The 20,923-nt window shown below is 44.1% G+C and overlaps 1 pseudogene; it reads left to right on the top strand.

Moving 5' to 3' along the window:
* Window positions 1-908: 908 nt before the first annotated feature.
* Window positions 909-15,121, top strand: LOC106603685 (tripartite motif-containing protein 16-like; annotated as a pseudogene).
* Window positions 15,122-20,923: the final 5,802 nt, after the last annotated feature.

Below are 20,923 nucleotides of genomic sequence, written 5' to 3' on the forward strand. Positions count from 1 at the left end.
GCACTGTTGGAACCAGGAACACAAGCATTTCACTACACCCACAATAACATCTGCTAAATATGTGTATGTGACCAATAACATTTTTATTTGATTGTATTTTTTGAAAGTGTTACATAATTCTCAATCCGCTTTGCGTCGTGCCTAAAAACAGCACTTAGCCGTGGTACTGTATATTAGCCATATACTGTCACCACTTCCACCGAAGTCATTTCCTCTCCTTGTTCGGCGGTCGGCGTCACCGGTCTTCTAGCCATCGTCGATCCACTTTTCATTTTCCATTTGTTTTGTCTTGTTTTCTTACACATCTGGTTTCCATTTCCATCATGAATTGTTGTGTATTTAACCCTCTGTTCCCCCATGTCCTTGAGTGGAATTGTTTGTTTGTAAGTGCTTGTACTCTGTTACTGGTGCGCATCGGGTTTTGTACCCATGTAGGTTCGTTTTGTATTAAACTGCTCCGGCTATTACCTATCTCTGCTCTCCTGCATCTGACTTCACTGACACCAGGTCCGCAATCCTTACATATACCACACCTCCTCAGGCCTTATTGCTTATTAGAACACATAAGTGTATTATAAGGCATTATAAAGGTCATTAAAATAATTATAATATGTACTTCATAGAAACTGTTACCCTTTATATTCTAATAACTCACATTTTAAGATTCATTATTTCATTTATTCCATGTTATGGGCTCTAACCAAGGAACAAGACTATTTGTCTCCCTCTTGCTGTTGCATGCAGTTCCTCTCTCTCTTCCTCCCTCCCTCTAAACCCTCCCTCCCTCTAACCCCACCCCTCTGGCAGAACCAGGAAGTCCATCCCCCTTCACAAACTCTCTTCTGAGGAAACGAAACTGATCTGAGTCTCTGTGTCGTCTGTCTGTGTGAGAGTGAACAACCGTCCAAATGGTTCAACAGGGAGTTCTGCTGGACCAGGACCAGTTCTGTTGTTCTGTCTGTCTGGATCTACTGAAGGAACCAGTCACCATCCCCTGTGGACACAGTTACTGTAGGAGCTGTATTGAGGGCTGCTGGGATCAGGATGTTCTGAAAGGGGTCTATAGCTGTCCTCAGTGCAGACAGACCTTCAGTCCGAGGCCTACGCTGAGTAAAAAATAACATGTTGGCTGAGCTGGTGGAGAAACTGAAGAAGACAGGACTCCAGGCTGCTCCCCCTCCTGCTCTGTGCTATGCTGGACCTAGAGATGTGGCGTGTGATTTCTGCACTGGGACCAGAAAGCAGAAAGCCCTCATGTCCTGTCTGGCGTGTCTGGCCTCTTACTGTGAGACTCACCTCCAACCTCACTACGAATTTCCTGCTTTGAAGAAGCACAAGCTGGTCAAAGCCACCGCACAACTACAGGAGAAGATCTGCTCTCATCATGACAAACTGCTGGAGGTTTACTGTCGTACCGATCAGCAGTGTATCTGTTATCTGTGTACAATGGATGAACATAAAGGCCATGATACAGTGTCAGCTGCAGCAGAGAGGACTGAGAAACAGGTAAGACCAGAACAACTTGTTGGTGACTGTCTGATAAACAAAGAATTAAAGATACAGTAGGAACTAAGGCTGTTTGAATATGAGATCATTCAAATGAAATGAATCCTCAGCAGAACAAATATGAACACAAACCTTGAGTATATAGATATGTCAACCCAGATTCTCCAGATGTATCACCATTTTATAATGTCAAACACTATTATCATTCTGAATGCCCTTTTATGAGTCCAAAGTTCAGTCTCAACCTGTTGATACATGTAGTCCTACCATAAAAACTATAATCATTCACATAGCAACAAATAAATATCATTTAGTAAATGGACCATCCATTTTTTAGACCTTCCTCTCTATGGGCCCTATGTCACATTACTATACTATTGATCTACTGGACTAATAAAGCTTGATAGCTCATTGAAGAGTGATTCTCCACAGAGGCAGCTGGGGATGAGTCAGCAGAAGGTCCAGCAGAGATTCCAGGAGAGAGAGAAGGAGCTGAAGGAGCTCCAACAGGCTGTGGAGTCTCTCAAGGTGAGTATTGTTGACCAGAGGAGACACACCATTTCACCTGTCTCCTCCAGTCAGAGAGAGAGAGAGAGAGAGGTAGAGGGGCCCCTATCCAATCCCACTGACCCCACTGTTGGGAACAGGTTGTCACTGCTGAGGCAGTGAAGAAAGTAGAGGAGGATGGGTCAAGGCTGAGGGATCCTGAGAGGATCCCTGTGAGTAGTAGATCTGTGACAGCACAGAGGGATGGGCCAACCAGTGATATATGCTTCAGTAAGGTTGGCTTCTTAGTGTTCATAGGAAATGGTTATCAACTGTACCGCAGAAATGGAATGTAAATCACAGAAAAAAAATATGTTTTGGTGGCAGCTGCAGAGAAGTATTTGGTCATACTAGATTTGACTTCAGAAGAGTTCCAGGGTGTGTTGGCCTGGTGCAGGAGCAGATAGGGTCAAAGTAGTGGAATGGGGTAGTGGGTTTTAATGAGTGTAGGGTTAGTTGGCCTGGTGCAGGAGCAGATAGGGTCAAAGTAGTGGGATGGGGGTAGTGGGTTTTAATGAGTGTAGGGTTAGTTGGCCTGGTGCAGGAGCAGATAGGGTCAAAGTAGTGGGATGGGGGTAGTGGGTTTTAATGAGTGTAGGGTTAGTTGGCCTGGTGCAGGAGCAGATAGGGTCAAAGTAGTGGAATGGGGGTAGTGGGTTTTAATGAGTGTAGGGTTAGTTGGCCTGGTGCAGGAGCAGATAGGGTCAAAGTAGTGGAATGGGGTAGTGGGTTTTAATGAGTGTAGGGTTAGTTGGCCTGGTGCAGGAGCAGATAGGGTCAAAGTAGTGGAATGGGGGTAGTGGGTTTTAATGAGTGTAGGGTTAGTTGGCCTGGTGCAGGAGCAGATAGGGTCAAAGTAGTGGAATGGGGTAGTGGGTTTTAATGAGTGTAGGGTTAGTTGGCCTGGTGCAGGAGCAGATAGGGTCAAAGTAGTGGAATGGGGGTAGTGGGTTTTTAATGAGTGTAGGGTTAGTTGGCCTGGTGCAGGAGCAGATAGGGTCAAAGTAGTGGAATGGGGTAGTGGGTTTTAATGAGTGTAGGGTTAGTTGGCCTGGTGCAGGAGCAGATAGGGTCAAAGTAGTGGAATGGGGGTAGTGGGTTTTAATGAGTGTAGGGTTAGTTGGCCTGGTGCAGGAGCAGATAGGGTCAAAGTAGTGGAATGGGGTAGTGGGTTTTAATGAGTGTAGGGTTAGTTGGCCTGGTGCAGGAGCAGATAGGGTCAAAGTAGTGGAATGGGGGTAGTGGGTTTTAATGAGTGTAGGGTTAGTTGGCCTGGTGCAGGAGCGGATAGGGTCAAAGTAGTGGAATGGGGTAGTGGGTTTTAATGAGTGTAGGGTTAGTTGGCCTGGTGCAGGAGCGGATAGGGTCAAAGTAGTGGAATGGGGTAGTGGGTTTTAATGAGTGTAGGGTTAGTTGGCCTGGTGCAGGAGCAGATAGGGTCAAAGTAGTGGAATGGGGTAGTGGGTTTTAATGAGTGTAGGATTAGTTGGCCTGGTGCAGGAGCAGATAGGGTCAAAGTAGTGGAATGGGGTAGTGGGTTTTAATGAGTGTAGGGTTAGTTGGCCTGGTGCAGGAGCAGATAGGGTCAAAGTAGTGGAATGGGGGTAGTGGGTTTTAATGAGTGTAGGGTTAGTTGGCCTGGTGCAGGAGCAGATAGGGTCAAAGTAGTGGAATGGGGGTAGTGGGTTTTAATGAGTGTAGGGTTAGTTGGCCTGGTGCAGGAGCAGATAGGGTCAAAGTAGTGGAATGGGGGTAGTGGGTTTTAATGAGTGTAGGGTTAGTTGGCCTGGTGCAGGAGCAGATAGGGTCAAAGTAGTGGAATGGGGTAGTGGGTTTTAATGAGTGTAGGGTTAGTTGGCCTGGTGCAGGAGCAGACAGGGTCAAAGTAGTGGAATGGGGTAGTGGGTTTTAATGAGTGTAGGGTTAGTTGGCCTGGTGCAGGAGCAGATAGGGTCAAAGTAGTGGAATGGGGGGCAGTGGGTTTTAATGAGTGTAGGGTTAGTTGGCCTGGTGCAGGAGCAGATAGGGTCAAAGTAGTGGAATGGGGTAGTGGGTTTTAATGAGTGTAGGGTTAGTTGGCCTGGTGCAGGAGCAGATAGGGTCAAAGTAGTGGAATGGGGTAGTGGGTTTTAATGAGTGTAGGGTTAGTTGGCCTGGTGCAGGAGCAGATAGGGTCAAAGTAGTGGAATGGGGTAGTGGGTTTTAATGAGTGTAGGGTTAGTTGGCCTGGTGCAGGAGCAGATAGGGTCAAAGTAGTGGAATGGGGTAGTGGGTTTTAATGAGTGTAGGGTTAGTTGGCCTGGTGCAGGAGCAGATAGGGTCAAAGTAGTGGAATGGGGGTAGTGGGTTTTAATGAGTGTAGGGTTAGTTGGCCTGGTGCAGGAGCAGATAGGGTCAAAGTAGTGGAATGGGGTAGTGGGTTTTAATGAGTGTAGGGTTAGTTGGCCTGGTGCAGGAGCAGATAGGGTCAAAGTAGTGGAATGGGGTAGTGGGTTTTAATGAGTGTAGGGTTAGTTGGCCTGGTGCAGGAGCAGATAGGGTCAAAGTAGTGGAATGGGGGTAGTGGGTTTTAATGAGTGTAGGGTTAGTTGGCCTGGTGCAGGAGCAGATAGGGTCAAAGTAGTGGAATGGGGTAGTGGGTTTTAATGAGTGTAGGGTTAGTTGGCCTGGTGCAGGAGCAGATAGGGTCAAAGTAGTGGAATGGGGTAGTGGGTTTTAATGAGTGTAGGGTTAGTTGGCCTTGGGATTTTGGGGGATGGGGGAGGGTCTATTAGAAGTTAGTAGGGATCTTTTTATTTTCTCAGAAGTACTGAGTTAGGTAGGAGGATTTAGAAATGGTGTAAACCGTGATTGAACACTCCAGCACAGTAGGAGGCGCCACGCTCCTTTAACGTTGGTTTGAGGACCGCCATTATACCATAGAAGAAGAAGAAGAAGTTGGTAACGTGAGGTTTTGTCGTTCGTAAAGAGTGCAGCTATTCTTTTGCCTATTTTCCAAATGTATTTTTTCATGGTGGGAGGGTTTGTTTATCGGTTTCCTCTGTTTATCGGTTAGAGTTGAGGAGGGAGTAGGGTAGTTTGATGTCCTCAACCGAGTGGAGAAGAAACGCTGTCTCTTCAGGTGCGTTGTGGAGAATGGTGTGGAGGAATTATTGATCCTGGTCGGTGAACAGGTGGGAGAGGAACATATCCACTCTGTATCCAGAATGAACAAGGCGGTGGTTGTGGTAATGTAAAAGGTGAGTCTTGTTACCCGGCTAGTTACCAGTATGATTTATGTGAGGGGTTGTGTTGGTGCTGATTTCGACAAGAGTAGTGGTGTCTAATCTGCCTCCGTTTATTACCACCGAACAGATCCGTAAAGAGTTGGTTCGTTTTGCTAAATGTGGAAGTGTTTTTCTGAACGAAATTCAAGGTTAAACAGGGGAGGGGTGGTACACAGGGTTTGTTAGCACAGAGGAGCCCAGTGATATAATATTATATATATATATAATATTACTATATGTCCCAGCTGTTTGCTGTGGTTTTGAAGTAATTCTCTTCCAGCCCGCGTTAACCTTGTAGGTTTACCTCAGGTAACTTATTATTAACTATCCTTGTAGGTTTACCTCAGGTAACTGATTATTAACTAACCTTTTTTTATATGTTTCTAAATGGCTGCTGGGTAATATGATAATCGTTGAAATCTGTTGGTTCGTAGACATCAAATAGAGAGAATGCTGCGCAGGTTCACTGAGTTGTAAACCTAATGGATAGGTAGAGATCATTGATTTGTAGCTCTGACTCAGTTGCTACCTCAGATTATGAGCCTATCAAGTGTGGTGAATGAGGTATGTAGTTCCCACAGAAGACCACAGGGAGGAGCAAGAGAGATATAAACCCATACAGTTTATCTCTTTAAATACCCTGAACCTAACAATCAATCTAATGTATTTATGAAGAAGTCGTCCCATTGTCCTAAGAACAGGTTTTAGTGGTAAATTAAAAAGGGAGCCAGTTTTTGGTGCCATTTATGGAAAACTGAATTGGGTTTGTGGCTGGATCAGCAGCTCTTCATCATGCGGCCGGAGAGACTCAATACAACAGGGGTCTCTGATTTCTATGCTGCAGTACTGAGGGCCTGGCAGCTGCTGAGACCCACACGAGAGGAGGGGGGGGTGGTGCCTGGGCCGTGGGTCTGGGAGGAACCACTGATCACTGGGTTTGGTGGACCTGGAGAGCAGGGTGGCAGCGTTCTGACTCAAAGCAGCACAGAGGCTACTGTACCGTACGGAGGTGGGCTTAGCGGGAGGGAAGGGGCATCAGTGACAGGGGGTTGTGTATTAACTAACTGCTATCTCTCTCTGTCTCTCTCTCTCTCTGTCTCTCTCTCTCTGTCTCTCTCTCTCTGTCTCTCTCTCTCTCTGTCCCTCTCTCTCTCTCTCTGTCCCTCTCTCTCTCTGTCTCTCTCTCTGTCTCTCTCTCTGTCTCTCTCTCTGTCTCTCTCTCTCTCGGTCTCTCTCTCTCTGTCTGTCCCCTCTCTCTCTCTCTCTCTCTCTCTCTCTCTCTCTCTCTCTCTCTGTCCCTCTCTCTCTCTCTTTCTGTCTCTCTCTCTGTCTCTCTCTCTCTGTCTCTCTCTCTGTCTCTCTCTCTCTGTCTGTCTCTCTCTCTCTCTCTGTCTCTGTCTCTGTCTCTGTCTCTCTCTCTCTCTGTCCCTCCTCTCTCTCTGTCTCTCTCTGTCCCTCCTCTCTCTCTGTCCCTCTCTCTCTCTCTCTCTCTCTCTCTCTCTCTCCTTGCTCTCTCTCTCTCTCTCTCAACAGCGCTCTGCACAGGCAGCAGTGGAGGACAGTGATCAGATCTTTACTGAGCTGATCCGCTCCATTGAGAGAAGGAGCTCTGAGGTGAAGGAGCTGATCAGAGCCCAAGAGAAGGATCAAGTGAGTGAAGCTGAAGGAGTCCTGGAGCAACTGAAGCAGGAGATAGCTGAGCTGAGGAAGAGAAGCACTGAGCTGGAGCAGCTCTCACACACAGAGGATCACATCCATTTCCTCCAGGTAACTAAACTGTCTTGTTACATGTGATATGAAATGAACTTCATGTGAAACTATTCATCTCAATCATTATGTTGTCCTCTCTGTCCCTCTCTCTGTGTCCCCCCCTCTCTCTGTGTCCCTCCCTCTCTCTGTGTCCCCCCCTCTCTCTGTGTCCCCCCCTCTCTCTGTGTCCCCCCCTCTCTCTGTGTCCCCCCTCTCTCTGTGTCCCCCCTCTCTCTGTGTCCCCCCCTCTCTCTGTGTCCCCCCTCTCTCTGTGTCCCCCCCTCTCTCTGTGTCCCCCCTCTCTCTGTGTCCCCCCCTCTCTCTGTGTCCCTCCCTCTCTCTCTCTCTCTCTCTCTCTCTGTCTGTCTGTCTCTGTCTCTCTCTCTCTCTCTCTGTCCCCCTCTCTCTCTCTCTCTGTCCCCCTCTCTCTCTCTCTCTGTCCCCTCTCTCTCTCTCTCTGTCCCCCTCTCTCTCTCTCTCTGTCTCTCTCTCTGTCCCTCTCTCTCTGTCTCTGTCCCTCTCTGTCTCTCTGTCTCTCTCTCTGTCCCTCTCTCTCTCTCTCTTTCTCTCTCTCTCTGTCTCTGTCTCTCTCTCTCTCTCTCTCTGTCTCTCTCTCTGTCCCTCTGTTCCTCTGTCTCTCTCTCTGTCTCTCTCTCTGTCTGTCTCTGTCTCTCTCTGTGTCCCTCTCTCTCTCTGTCCCTCTCTCTCTCTCTCTCTCTGTCTCTCTCTCTCTGTCCCTCTCTCTCTCCAGAGTTATCAGTCTCTCTCCAGTATCAGTGTATCTTCAGACTTACCCAGCATCGTTGTCCGTCCTCTTCAGTACTTTGGAGATGTGAGTAAGACTGTGTCTGAACTGAGAGAGAAACTAGAAGACTTCCTTAAAGGAGAATGGACCAAGATCTCCACTACAGGTGTGTTGAAAACAATCAGAACATCAACTTTAGACCATTGAAAGTTCCCTACTAGTCATATACATGTGGAATATGGTATGATGATAACATTCCCTCTCTCTGTCAATGTGTTTGTGTGTCTGTAGTGAATATAGTGGAGGTTGTTCTGCCTCCAGAGCCCAAGACCAGAGAACAGTTGTTACAATGTGAGTCTCTTTATTGTGAAGTAACTAACAGTCTCTTTTTACTGCCACTCCTAACAATCCCTCTAGAAATATATAGCAATAGTAGATCTAATCAAAGACTGGGTATCTATCTGACTCCTCATATTTCTCTGATTTGATCTCTGCTGTGCTCTAATCAAAGACAGGGTAGATACAGTATCTGACTTAACTTATTGTTCTGACTCCCCTCATTGGTCTCTGCTCTTCTCCCAGATTCCTGTCAGCTCACACTGGACCCAAACACAGCATACACACACCTCTCTCTGTCTGAAGGGAACAGAAAGGTGACCTGTACAGACCAAGACCAACCATATCCTGACCATCCAGACAGATTCACCAACTTGTCTCAGGTTCTGTGTAGAGAGGGTCTGTCTGGACGCTGTTACTGGGAGGTGGAGTGGACTGGGGGGTGGGTTATTACAGCAGTCTCATATAAAGACATCAGCAGAACAGAGAGAGGTAATGGATTTGGATTCAATAACAAGTCCTGGAGTTTACAGTGCTATAGAGGTGGTTATTATTTCATACACAATAATGTTAAGACTAAAGTATCAGGCCCTCAGTCCTCCAGAGTAGGAGTGTACCTGGATCACAAGGCAGGTACTCTGTCCTTCTACAGTGTCTCTGACACAATGACCCTCCTCCACAGAGTCCAGACCACATTCACTCAGCCCCTCTATCCTGGGTTTAGTCTCTGTTATAATAGTACTGCTGAGCTGGTTAAACTGTAGTAGGGTCCACATAGATACTAGTCATGCTGGTGTAGTCTATAGCTGAGCTGGTTAAACTGTAGTAGGGTCCACATAGATACTAGTCATGCTGGTGTAGTCTATAGCTGAGCTGGTTAAACTGTAGTAGGGTCCACATAGATACTAGTCATGCTGGTGTAGTCTATAGCTGAGCTGGTTAAACTGTAGTAGGGTCCACATAGATACTAGTCATGCTGGTGTAGTCTATAGCTGAGCTGGTTAAACTGTAGTAGGGTCCACATAGATACTAGTCATGCTGGTGTAGTCTATAGCTGAGCTGGTTAAACTGTAGTAGGGTCCACATAGATACTAGTCATGCTGGTGTAGTCTATAGCTGAGCTGGTTAAACTGTAGTAGGGTCCACATAGATACTAGTCATGCTGGTGTAGTCTATAGCTGAGCTGGTTAAACTGTAGTAGGGTCCACATAGATACTAGTCATGCTGGTGTAGTCTATAGCTGAGCTGGTTAAACTGTAGTAGGGTCCACATAGATACTAGTCATGCTGGTGTAGTCTATAGCTGAGCTGGTTAAACTGTAGTAGGGTCCACATAGATACTAGTCATGCTGGTGTAGTCTATATCTGAGCTGGTTAAACTGTAGTAGGGTCCACATAGATACTAGTCATGCTGGTGTAGTCTATAGCTGAGCTGGTTAAACTGTAGTAGGGTTCACATAGATACTAGTCATGCTGGTGTAGTCTATAGCTGAGCTGGTTAAACTGTAGTAGGGTCCACATAGATACTAGTCATGCTGGTGTAGTCTATAGCTGAGCTGGTTAAACTGTAGTAGGGTCCACATAGATACTAGTCATGCTGGTGTAGTCTATAGCTGAGCTGGTTAAACTGTAGTAGGGTCCACATAGATACTAGTCATGCTGGTGTAGTCTATAGCTGAGCTGGTTAAACTGTAGTAGGGTCCACATAGATACTAGTCATGCCGGTGTAGTCTATAGCTGAGCTGGTTAAACTGTAGTAGGGTCCACATAGATACTAGTCATGCGGGTGTAGTCTATAGCTGAGCTGGTTAAACTGTAGTAGGGTCCACATAGATACTAGTCATGCCGGTGTAGTCTATAGCTGAGCTGGTTAAACTGTAGTAGGGTCCACATAGATACTAGTCATGCTGGTGTAGTCTATAGCTGAGCTGGTTAAACTGTAGTAGGGTCCACATAGATACTAGTCATGCCGGTGTAGTCTATAGCTGAGCTGGTTAAACTGTAGTAGGGTCCACATAGATACTAGTCATGCCGGTGTAGTCTATAGCTGAGCTGGTTAAACTGTAGTAGGGTCCACATAGATACTAGTCATGCGGGTGTAGTCTATAGCTGAGCTGGTTAAACTGTAGTAGGGTCCACATAGATACTAGTCATGCTGGTGTAGTCTATAGCTGAGCTGGTTAAACTGTAGTAGGGTCCACATAGATACTAGTCATGCTGGTGTAGTCTATAGCTGAGCTGGTTAAACTGTAGTAGGGTCCACATAGATACTAGTCATGCTGGTGTAGTCTATAGCTGAGCTGGTTAAACTGTAGTAGGGTCCACATAGATACTAGTCATGCTGGTGTAGTCTATAGCTGAGCTGGTTAAACTGTAGTAGGGTCCACATAGATACTAGTCATGCTGGTGTAGTCTATAGCTGAGCTGGTTAAACTGTAGTAGGGTCCACATAGATACTAGTCATGCTGGTGTAGTCTATAGCTGAGCTGGTTAAACTGTAGTAGGGTCCACATAGATACTAGTCATGCTGGTGTAGTCTATAGCTGAGCTGGTTAAACTGTAGTAGGGTCCACATAGATACTAGTCATGCTGGTGTAGTCTATAGCTGAGCTGGTTAAACTGTAGTAGGGTCCACATAGATACTAGTCATGCTGGTGTAGTCTATAGCTGAGCTGGTTAAACTGTAGTAGGGTCCACATAGATACTAGTCATGCTGGTGTATTCTATAGCTGAGCTGGTTAAACTGTAGTAGGGTCCACATAGATACTAGTCATGCTGGTGTAGTCTATAGCTGAGCTGGTTAAACTGTAGTAGGGTCCACATAGATACTAGTCATGCTGATGGTGATGGTCCCCAGATGTGATGATTTATTCTGCTCTGTTTTATGTACAATCCTTATTTTCTGACTGATTTGAATTTGAAGAGATTTAAGGTTTTCATATTTGATAAAATACAATGTCCATTTCCATGAATCATGATGTCTGGTGGTGATGTAACAACAGGTGGTCTTTTTAATCCACTATCCAGAGTCAGGAACAGATGAAGTTAGGTCTGCTACTGTTCAGTGATTAAATATATATACTTCTGTGAATATATGAACCATTTGCATCCAAAAATAAACTGCTCACATTCTGGAGATAAACTTTGTAAGGACTGTGTGTGTTTTTGTGTAAATAGTTTCTGAAAAAAGTGTGTCCAGCTCAAACGCTGATTGTTGTTGTAAATGAGTGTTCTAAATGAGGGTTCTAAATGAGGGTTCTAAAGGAACGTTCTAAACGAGGGTTCTAAACGAGCGTTCTAAACGAGGGTTCTAAATGAGGGTTCTAAACGAGGGTTCTAAAGGAGCGTTCTAAATGAGCGTTCTAAACGAGGGTTCTAAATGTGTGTTCTAAATTGAGAGGTAGCCTGACTGCCATTAGGTACCGAGATGAGATCCTCAGACCCCTTGTGAGACCATATGCTGGTGCGGTTGGCCCTGGGTTCCTCCTAATGCAAGACAATGCTAGACCTCATGTGGCTGGAGTGTGTCAGCAGTTCCTGCAAGAGGAAGGCATTGATGCTATGGACTGGCCCGCCCGTTCCCCAGACCTGAATCCAATTGAGCACATCTGGGATATCATGTCTCGCTCCATCCACCAACGCCACGTTGCACCACAGACTGTCCAGGAGTTGGCGGATGCTTTAGTCCAGGTCTGGGAGGAGATCCCTCAGGAGACCATCCGCCACCTCATCAGGAGCATGCCCAGGCGTTGTAGGGGAGGTCATACAGGCACGTGGAGGCCACACACACTACTGAGCCTCATTTTGACTTGTTTTAAGGACATTACATCAAAGTTGGATCAGCCTGTAGTGTGGTTTTCCACTTTAATTTTGAGTGTGACTCCAAATCCAGACCTCCATGGGTTGATAAATTGGATTTCCATTGATTATTTTTGTGTGATTTTGTTGTCAGCACATTCAACTATGTAAAGAAAAAAGTATTTAATAAGATTATTTATTTCATTCAGATCTAGGATGTGTTGTTTAAGTGTTCCCTTTATTTTTTTGAGCAGTATATATAGCACAATACAATCATCCTAACCGGAAAAATGTAGGCTACATTTGTCGTAGCGCTAACTGAGGATAGATTGACCCAACACAAGCAGTCATATTTTCTAACTCTGGGCTGACGTAAACTACAATATGAATTAGCTAATAGCAATTACTATGTATAATTAATCACATCACGGGGTGAGCTCACCATTGATCGAAATAATTAGGTAAAACACTTTCTAGAAATCGACAGTAATCCGACGATTAGTTTCAGCGTGCAGCCATGCATTTTTTTCCTCCTAACTCTAACCTGTCTCTCTGTCTGTCTCTCTGTCTGTCTGTCTGTCTTTTCAGTAACACCTCCTAACCCTAACCTGTCTGTCTGTCTGTCTGTCTGTCTGTACAGTAACACCTCATAACCCTAACCTGTCTGTCTGTCTTTTCAGTAACATCTCCTAACCCTAACCTGTCTGTCTGTCTGTATAGTAACACCTCCTAACCTGTCTGTCTGTCTGTCTTTTCAGTAACACCTCATAACCCTAACCTGTCTGTCTGCCTGTCTGTATAGTAACACCTCCTAACCTGTCTGTCTGTCTGTCTGTCTGTTCAGTAACACCTCCTAACCTGTCTGTCTGTCTGTCTGTATAGTAACACCTCCTAACCTGTCTGTCTGTCTGTCTTTTCAGTAACACCTCATAACCCTAACCTGTCTGTCTGTCTGTCTGTCTAGTAACATCTCCTAACCCTAACCTGTCTGTCTGTATAGTAACACCTCCTAACCCTAACCTGTCTGTCTGTCTGTCTGTCCAGTAACACCTCCTAACCCTAACCTGTCTGTCTGTTCAGTAACACCTGCTAACCTGTCTGTCTGTCTGTCTGTATAGTAACACCTCCTAACTCTAACCTGTCTGTCTGTCTGTCTGTATAGTAACACCTAACCTGTCTGTCTGTCTGTCTGTCTTTTCAGTAACACCTCATAACCCTAACCTGTCTGTCTGTCTGTCTGTCTGTCTAGTAACACCTCCTAACCTGTCTGTCTGTCTGTCTGTACAGTAACACCTCATAACTCTAACCTGTCTGTCTGTCTGTCTAGTAACACCTCCTAACCTGTCTGTCTGTCTGTCTGTCTGTACAGTAACACCTCCTAACCCTAACCTGTCTGTCTGTACAGTAACACCTCCTAACCCTAACCTGTCTGTCTGTCTGTCTAGTAACACCTCCTAACTCTAACCTGTCTGTCTGTCTATCTGTCTGTCTGTCTAGTGACACCTCCTAACCCTAACCTGTCTGTCTGTCTGTCTGTCTGTCTAGTAACACCTCCTAACCCTAACCTGTCTGTCTGTCTAGTAACACCTCCTAACCCTAACCTGTCTGCCTGTCACACGGGGTGTGATCGTTCTACAGTGGTTCCTGAAGCGCTGTGTGATTAGAACACTAAATTGTGCACTACAATTAACTGTGGACCTTGGTCAAACACAGTGCACTATATAGCCTAACACTCTTTTAGAACGCTCATTTACAACGCTCATTTACAACGCTCATTTACAACACTCATTTACAGCGCTCATTTAGAACCCTCTTTTACAACACTCATTTAGAACACTCATTTAGAACGCTCATTAACAACACTCATTTAGAACACACAGTTAGAACCCTCATTACGAACACACAGTTAGAACCCTCATTACGAACACTAATTTAGAACGCTCTTTTAGAACACTCTTTTAGAACGCTCTTTTAGAACGCTTCTTTAGAACACTCTTTTAGAACCCTCTTTTAGAACGCTCATTTAGAACCCTCATTTAGAACCCTCATTTAGAACGCTCATTTAGAACACTCTTTTAGAACACTCATTTAGAACGCTCATTTAGAACACTCATTTAGAACCCTCATTTAGAACCCTCATTTAGAACGCTATTTTAAAACTCTCATTTAGAACGTTCATTTAGAACCCTCGTTTAGAACACTCATTAGAACACTCATTTAGAACACTCATTTAGAACCCTCATTACGAACACTCATTTAGAACACTCGTTTAGAACGCTCGTTTAGAACCCTCATTTAGAACGCTATTTTAAAACCCTCATTTAGAACCCTCATTTAGAACCCTCATTTAGAACGCTCATTAGAACACACATTTAGAACCCTCATTACGAACCCTCATTACGAACCCTCGTTTAGAACGCTCTTTTAGAACCCTCTTTTAGAACCCTCTTTTAGAACCCTCTTTTAGAACACTCATTTAGAACACTCATTTACAACGCTCATTTAGAATGCTCTTTAGAACCCTCATTTAGAACGCTCATTTAGAACACTCATTTAGAACCCTCATTTAGAACGCTCTTTAGAACACTCATTTAGAACGCTCATTAGAACACTCATTTAGAACCCTCGTTTAGAACACTCGTTTAGAACACTCATTTAGAACACTCATTTACAACGGACAGTTTCCAATGACGCAACAATCAGCGTTTGAGCTGGACACACTTTTTTCAGAAACTATTTACACAAAAAACACACACAGTCCTTACAAAGTTTATCTCCAGAATGTGAGCAGTTTATTTTTGGATGCAAATGGTTCAGATATTCACAGAAGTATATATATATATATATATATATAGCACAACACAATCATCCTAACAGGAAAAAATGTAGGCTACATTTGTCGTAGCGCTAACTGAGGATAGATTGACCCAACACAAGCAGTCATATTTTCTAACTCTCGGCTGACGTAAACTACAATATGAATTAGCTAATTGCAATTACTATGTATAATTAATCACATCACGGGGTGAGCTCACCATTGATCGAAATAATTAGGTAAAACACTTTCTAGAAATCGACAGTAATCCGACGATTAGTTTCAGCGAGCAGCCATGCATTTTTTCCCCTCACAGAAACCGAAGATAATAAAAGACAAGATGAGTTCGGTCTGTTTATAGTGTTGAAGGGGTGTGTCATCTACCGTCGTTCACATCCCACCATTCATTTCCGGAAGTCCTCAAAAAATGAGTGAACTCTTACTCACCTCATTTTGTTATAACATCTTTGGTCAAACGGATGATTACGTGAAACCCAGAATGCATTGTATGTCAACAAACATGGCTCCATACACATAGCTCATCATAATCAGTATAACCTTCAAATAAGTATTTTACACACATAATATGTGCCCATTACAATCTATGCAAGAATCGGAATGCATGATTTGTCACCCAGAATTGAAAACATGTGAATAAAACAGTAAATACACAAATAATTACCTCACAAAACATTTTCTGATGCTAAGCTGTAGCATTAGCAATGTCTTTCAAAAGGAGACAACTCACAAATGTGGAAATTCTGGAGATTTTATTACAATTCTGACAATGAGTCTGAGTCTGAAAGTCAGGAATCAGATTCTGACAGTGAGGAGCTGCCCCCCCCCCCCCCAACCTTGTAGCCATTGAGAACCCTGAATCTGAGGTTCCCTTGTCCACTGACCAAGTACCAGGTCCCTTTGAAGATGCTGGTGGTGATGGAGGGAGACCGACAGTGGATGAAGTACAGGAGTTCTGTGGTAGCTGGAAGGCCGCCAGTCATTTCACCCCTCCTGGCCCTGCTGTTTGTTTTGATGAGTCCCAGTCTGGAGTCCATTTCCATCTGAGGCAGAGTGCTTCAAGTTGTTTCTGACAGAGGAGCTGGTGGGAAACCATAGTACAGGAGACCAATCGCTATGCCTTGGAGCTACAGGAGAAGAGAGAGCCAGGAGTGAGGGGGAAACTCGCTAAATGGGTGACAACCACAATGAGTGAAATGTATACCTTCCTGGTGACAGTCCTCCCCATGGGGATAGTAAAGAAGAACTCCCTAAGAGAATACTGGAGCACAGATCCTATGTTTGCAACTCCCTTCTTTGCCACCCTCTTTTCCCAAGACCGCTTCCTAATTCTGCTGCGATGCCTGCATTTCGTCAACAATGCTACTGCCATCCTAAGTGACCCGTTATACAAAATAAGAATTGTTCTTATCAGCCTGACTAGGGCTGGGCGATATATCGATATAAAAAATATATCGATATATATTTTAAATGTGATATGAAATTAGACCATTTCGCATATATCGATATAGTTGAAATTTGCGCTTTGATCCTTGCTCCAAGCAAGCTGCAGACCCGGAGCTCTCTGCGCTGCTCCCCGCGCCTCCTCTTTCATGCACAGAGGGCGGAGGGGCAGGAACAGACACTTCAACAAACATGGAGGAAGCAACAGCGTCTGCGGAGCGTTTTGACGAGGAATTGGTTAGTAAAAGAAAAAGCATTGGCTCAGTAATTTGGAGATGGTTCGGATTCAAAGTATCAGATGAGCAACAAAATCACGTTATATGTAGGCAGTGCCATAAAAAAGTTACAGCCAGGGGTGGAAGCACTACAAATCTTTTTCACCACCTAAAACAGTGGCACAAACTGCAATACGAAGAGTGTGTGAAACTGCGCGCTGCAGAAGCCCCAGCCGCAAGCCGTCGACAACCCGAAAAAAGCCCCGAAACAAAGCTCACTGCAAACTTCATTTTCCCGCAGTGAGCCTTTATGAAAAGAAAATTGGCAAGTGGTGTAATATAACTACAGCGGTGTCCTATCACATTGCTAAAGATATGGTCCCTGTTGCAACTGTGGAACAAGTCGGATTCAAAAAGCTACTGAAAACTATGGACCCGAGATATGAGCTTCCCAACTACTTTACACGAGAAGCACTGCCACAAATGTCCACTGAAGTCAGGCAGAGCCTTGCTGACCGGCTCGCTAACGGGACCCATTTTGGCGTTGACCAGCGATATGTGGTCGAGCAGGACAATGTGAGCCTTTACATGAAGCGTGACATGTTCACTTCATTCAACGACTGGGGGAGATGAAAACAAGCGTCGTGTCTCCAAAACAAGTTATTTCCCCCCAGGATCACACCGGTGAGCATATATCTGAGGCCTCGCAGGACGCAAGCTGGGAAACTCCAAGAAAAGCATCCGGTTGCTATAACATCCGCCAACGGGAGCGACGTGGTCAGAGCGGTGGAGCTGAACGATGAGGATGCAGTGCTTCGGTCAGACTACACTTGGCTATTGGGGAGTGCAGTGTTTTATTAAGGACTATTCACATATTTTACTTTAAATAAAAAAACTTTAAAATATTAGTTTTTCATTATTTTTCCTTTGTGTCTGTCTGCAACTTGTTTTGTTTTATGCTGCTGTCTTGGCCAAAGATTGATTAATAAAACACAAAACATAAAGTGCTAAAAGTAAAATCACTTACAATACAGGATGGTAGATTTCAGAACCATATTTATTAGGTTATTGGATAAGAATTAGTGATGCATTGATGTGTTTACCACTTTAATGTTACAGCTGGTAAAGGTGAGGTAATTATGACTTTAAAATGCTGGTTAGCCTGTTGATATCATCAAGGTAACATATTTAGTTATTATGATAGACTATAGTTTTTTCTCTGGATTGAAGAGCCAACTGCAAAGTAACTAGAAACTAATGTTGACACGTAGGTAGGCCTAAACATTGTGGAGTTTTTTAGTGGAGTAGAAATATGAAGTAGCATTAAATACTAAACATTAATACTAAGAACAACAACAAGAACGAAACATCAGTAAATGTACATACAGTATAGTCATCATTTATAAATTATACACAAATAATAATACATAAAAATCACTTACAGGATTCAAATTCACAAAATAAATGAATATAATATTTGATATTTATGATTAGGACTGGCGTTGATTAAAAAAATAAACTATGAAACAAGAAAATATTAATGTAGAATATTTCTAAAGCTTGATTTTGGAAAGCACTTAGTTGTATGAGTGTGTTAAAGTGAAAACAGAGTCAAATTTTCTCGCATAAGCACATTTGTTTAATAGTTTTTTTATGATTCTGACAGGACATGGCATGAATGACAAGCGCGTCACCCGGGCCATTTCTCTGTGCAAGAGAATTGTAAGCTGTTTTTGGTTCAGCTGGAAGAAAAGGAGACATCTTGCTGAAGTCCAGATTCAGCTGGGTCTGCCAAGTCACCAACTCATAACCGAGTCTGCCACACGCTGGGGATCAAGGCAGCAGATGATAGAGTCCTGGAGCAGGAAGGAGCACTGGCCAAAGTCCTGTCTAATGACAAAAAGACCAGGCACCTTGTCCCTACCTGGCAGGACTTAGAGGTCCTAGAAGCAGTCCAAAAGGTCCTGAAACCTCTCCAGGACTTTACCGATGCTTTGTCAGGTGAGGAGTACGTCACTCTATCATATGTAAAACCTGTGCTGCACCTTTTTAACGAAAGTCTCCTGGCATGTGAAGAGGGTGATAGCGAGCTTTGCAAATCGATCAAGACCGGCATTGTTGAGTACCTCAACCGCAAGTATTCTGACCCAGCCACTACTGACCTATTGGAGATGGCTTCATTTGTGGATCCACGCTTCAGGGCCACCTATATCCCAAGTGAAAAAGTTGATGCATTGAAGCACAGAGCTGTCTTGGAGGTGGAGACGCTACTGGCTGATCAGAGCAGCTGTCAACCGCCTTACCTACGTGTGCCAACTGTGCCTGAGCCTGCAGATGGAGAAGCAGCAGTGGCACCAAAAGCTAAGACACTGGCAAGCTTCTTCAAGCAGCGCACAGCCACCACCACTGCGCCACCAACCAAGAGGGGAGGCTATTGAAAATGAACTGTCAAGTTACTTGCAGTCAGCAAGTGTGGAGAGTGACACTGATCCCCTCAAGTGGTGGAAGGATCATGAAGTTGTCTTTCCAGCTCTGAGCCACCTGGCAAAAAAAGTATCTCTTGGTACCAGCTACCAGTTCACCCTCCGAAAGGGTTTTCAGCTGCAGTGGCAATATCGTGACCTGCCACAGAGCATCTCTGAAGCCGGATGCCGTTGACAGGCTGGTGTTTCTCGCACAAAATCTTTAAACGAAGGAGGACACGCTTGTCTTCTAATGTCTACCTCAAGACAGCATTACTGTTTATCAAAGTAAAAAAGAGGGGGAAAATGTTTATTGAGTTGATAGTCTGTTTCTTGTGCAACTGGTTGAGGCTGTTCAGATAAGAAATTGAGTTAACAAAAAGCAAATGGTAATCTCAGGCTGATGTTTAAAACACATTTTCTCAAACTGAGCACTTTATTTTGTTCTTTATTTATATATAATTGCTGCCCTTACTAGGGTTTGTCATATTTTATTATTTTGTAATGTTCGTTATTTGCATCTGTGGATTTGTTAGAAAGGAGAAGAAATCTGTAATTTGATTTTAATAAGCCATTTAAAGTTGTCAAACTAAAAAAAAAGTTGACTTTTCTCATAAATATATATATAATATTTATTTCAGAAAAAGATAGGCCTATTTTATTTTATAGGCTATTTTTGTTTAAGATATTTTTATTTATTTAAATGTGCACCTTATGGAGCTTTGATTTCCAAAAAGGTCGTCCTGTTGTTCTACAGTGTTTATGTTTACATGTTGTTGTTATTTGAACAGCTGAGCATTTAATCTGAACCAGGTGAAGAGCCCTGTTTATTATTTATTCATTTGATTTTTCAACTGTTCACTGAAATAGCCGCTTTCAATAAAACTACTTGAGACATGTCATATCTGGCTTTGACTTTGACTGAACATTTGCTCTCACTTTGCAGAAAAAAATATCAGGATATATATCTTATATCGATATTCAGCCTAAATATATCAGGATATGACTTTTGGTCCATATCGCCCAGCCCTGCCTACCAGACATCTTCTTGAGAGAAGATAAGGTCAGGGACTCCTGTCTTACTCTCCGTCATGTTGAAATAGGTTTCTGTCACTGTCTTACTTTCTTCTCTCCACACCACTGTGATCTATATAGTGGTGTTGGCTGGTCTCCACACCACTGTGATCTATATAGTGGTGTTGGCTGGTCTCCACACCACTGTGATCTATATAGTGGTGTTGGCTGGTCTCCACACCACTGTGATCTATATAGTGGTGTTGGCTGGTCTCCACACCACTGTGATCTATATAGTGGTGTTGGCTGGTCTCCACACCACTGTGATCTATATAGTTGTGTTGGCTGGTCTCCACACCACTGTGATCTATATAGTGGTGTTGGCTGGTCTCCACACCACTGTGATCTATATAGTGGTGTTGGCTGGTCTCCACACCACTGTGATCTATATAGTGGTGTTGGCTGGTCTCCACACCACTGTGATCTATATAGTGGTGTTGGCTGGTCTCCACACCACTGTGATCTATATAGTGGTGTTGGCTGGTCTCCACACCACTGTGATCTATATAGTGGTGTTGGCTGGTCTCCACACCACTGTGATCTATATAGTTTATTATCATAGTTTCTCACAGATCCTGGCTTCCACTGTTAGAATGGCTGGGCGAGAGGTGGTCGGCCTTTTTTCATATCCTGAGAGAGAGAGAGGATATATTACATAAAGTTATCACAGATGCAAACAATTTAAAACAGTATAGTAAATATGATTTATATTTTCTAGTCTGAGAGGTTCTGAATAGAACCTGTTTCCAAACAGTATGAATAATAACAATGACTGGGCTGATGGGCAGTTCAGTGACTTGGAGCCTTTGATTGCCCTGCCTCTGGGAGCCTGTCGACTTGTTACATGATTACTGAGTGAAAGAGAGCCTATGAAAGTTTTCATGGAGGGTGGGGGACCCCTGGTGGCTGAACCTGAGATCAATGAGAGAACTTGTCAGAAAAAACGACTTC

Source organism: Salmo salar, chromosome ssa03 (assembly GCF_905237065.1).
Source record: "Salmo salar chromosome ssa03, Ssal_v3.1, whole genome shotgun sequence".
NCBI lineage: Eukaryota > Metazoa > Chordata > Actinopteri > Salmoniformes > Salmonidae > Salmo > Salmo salar.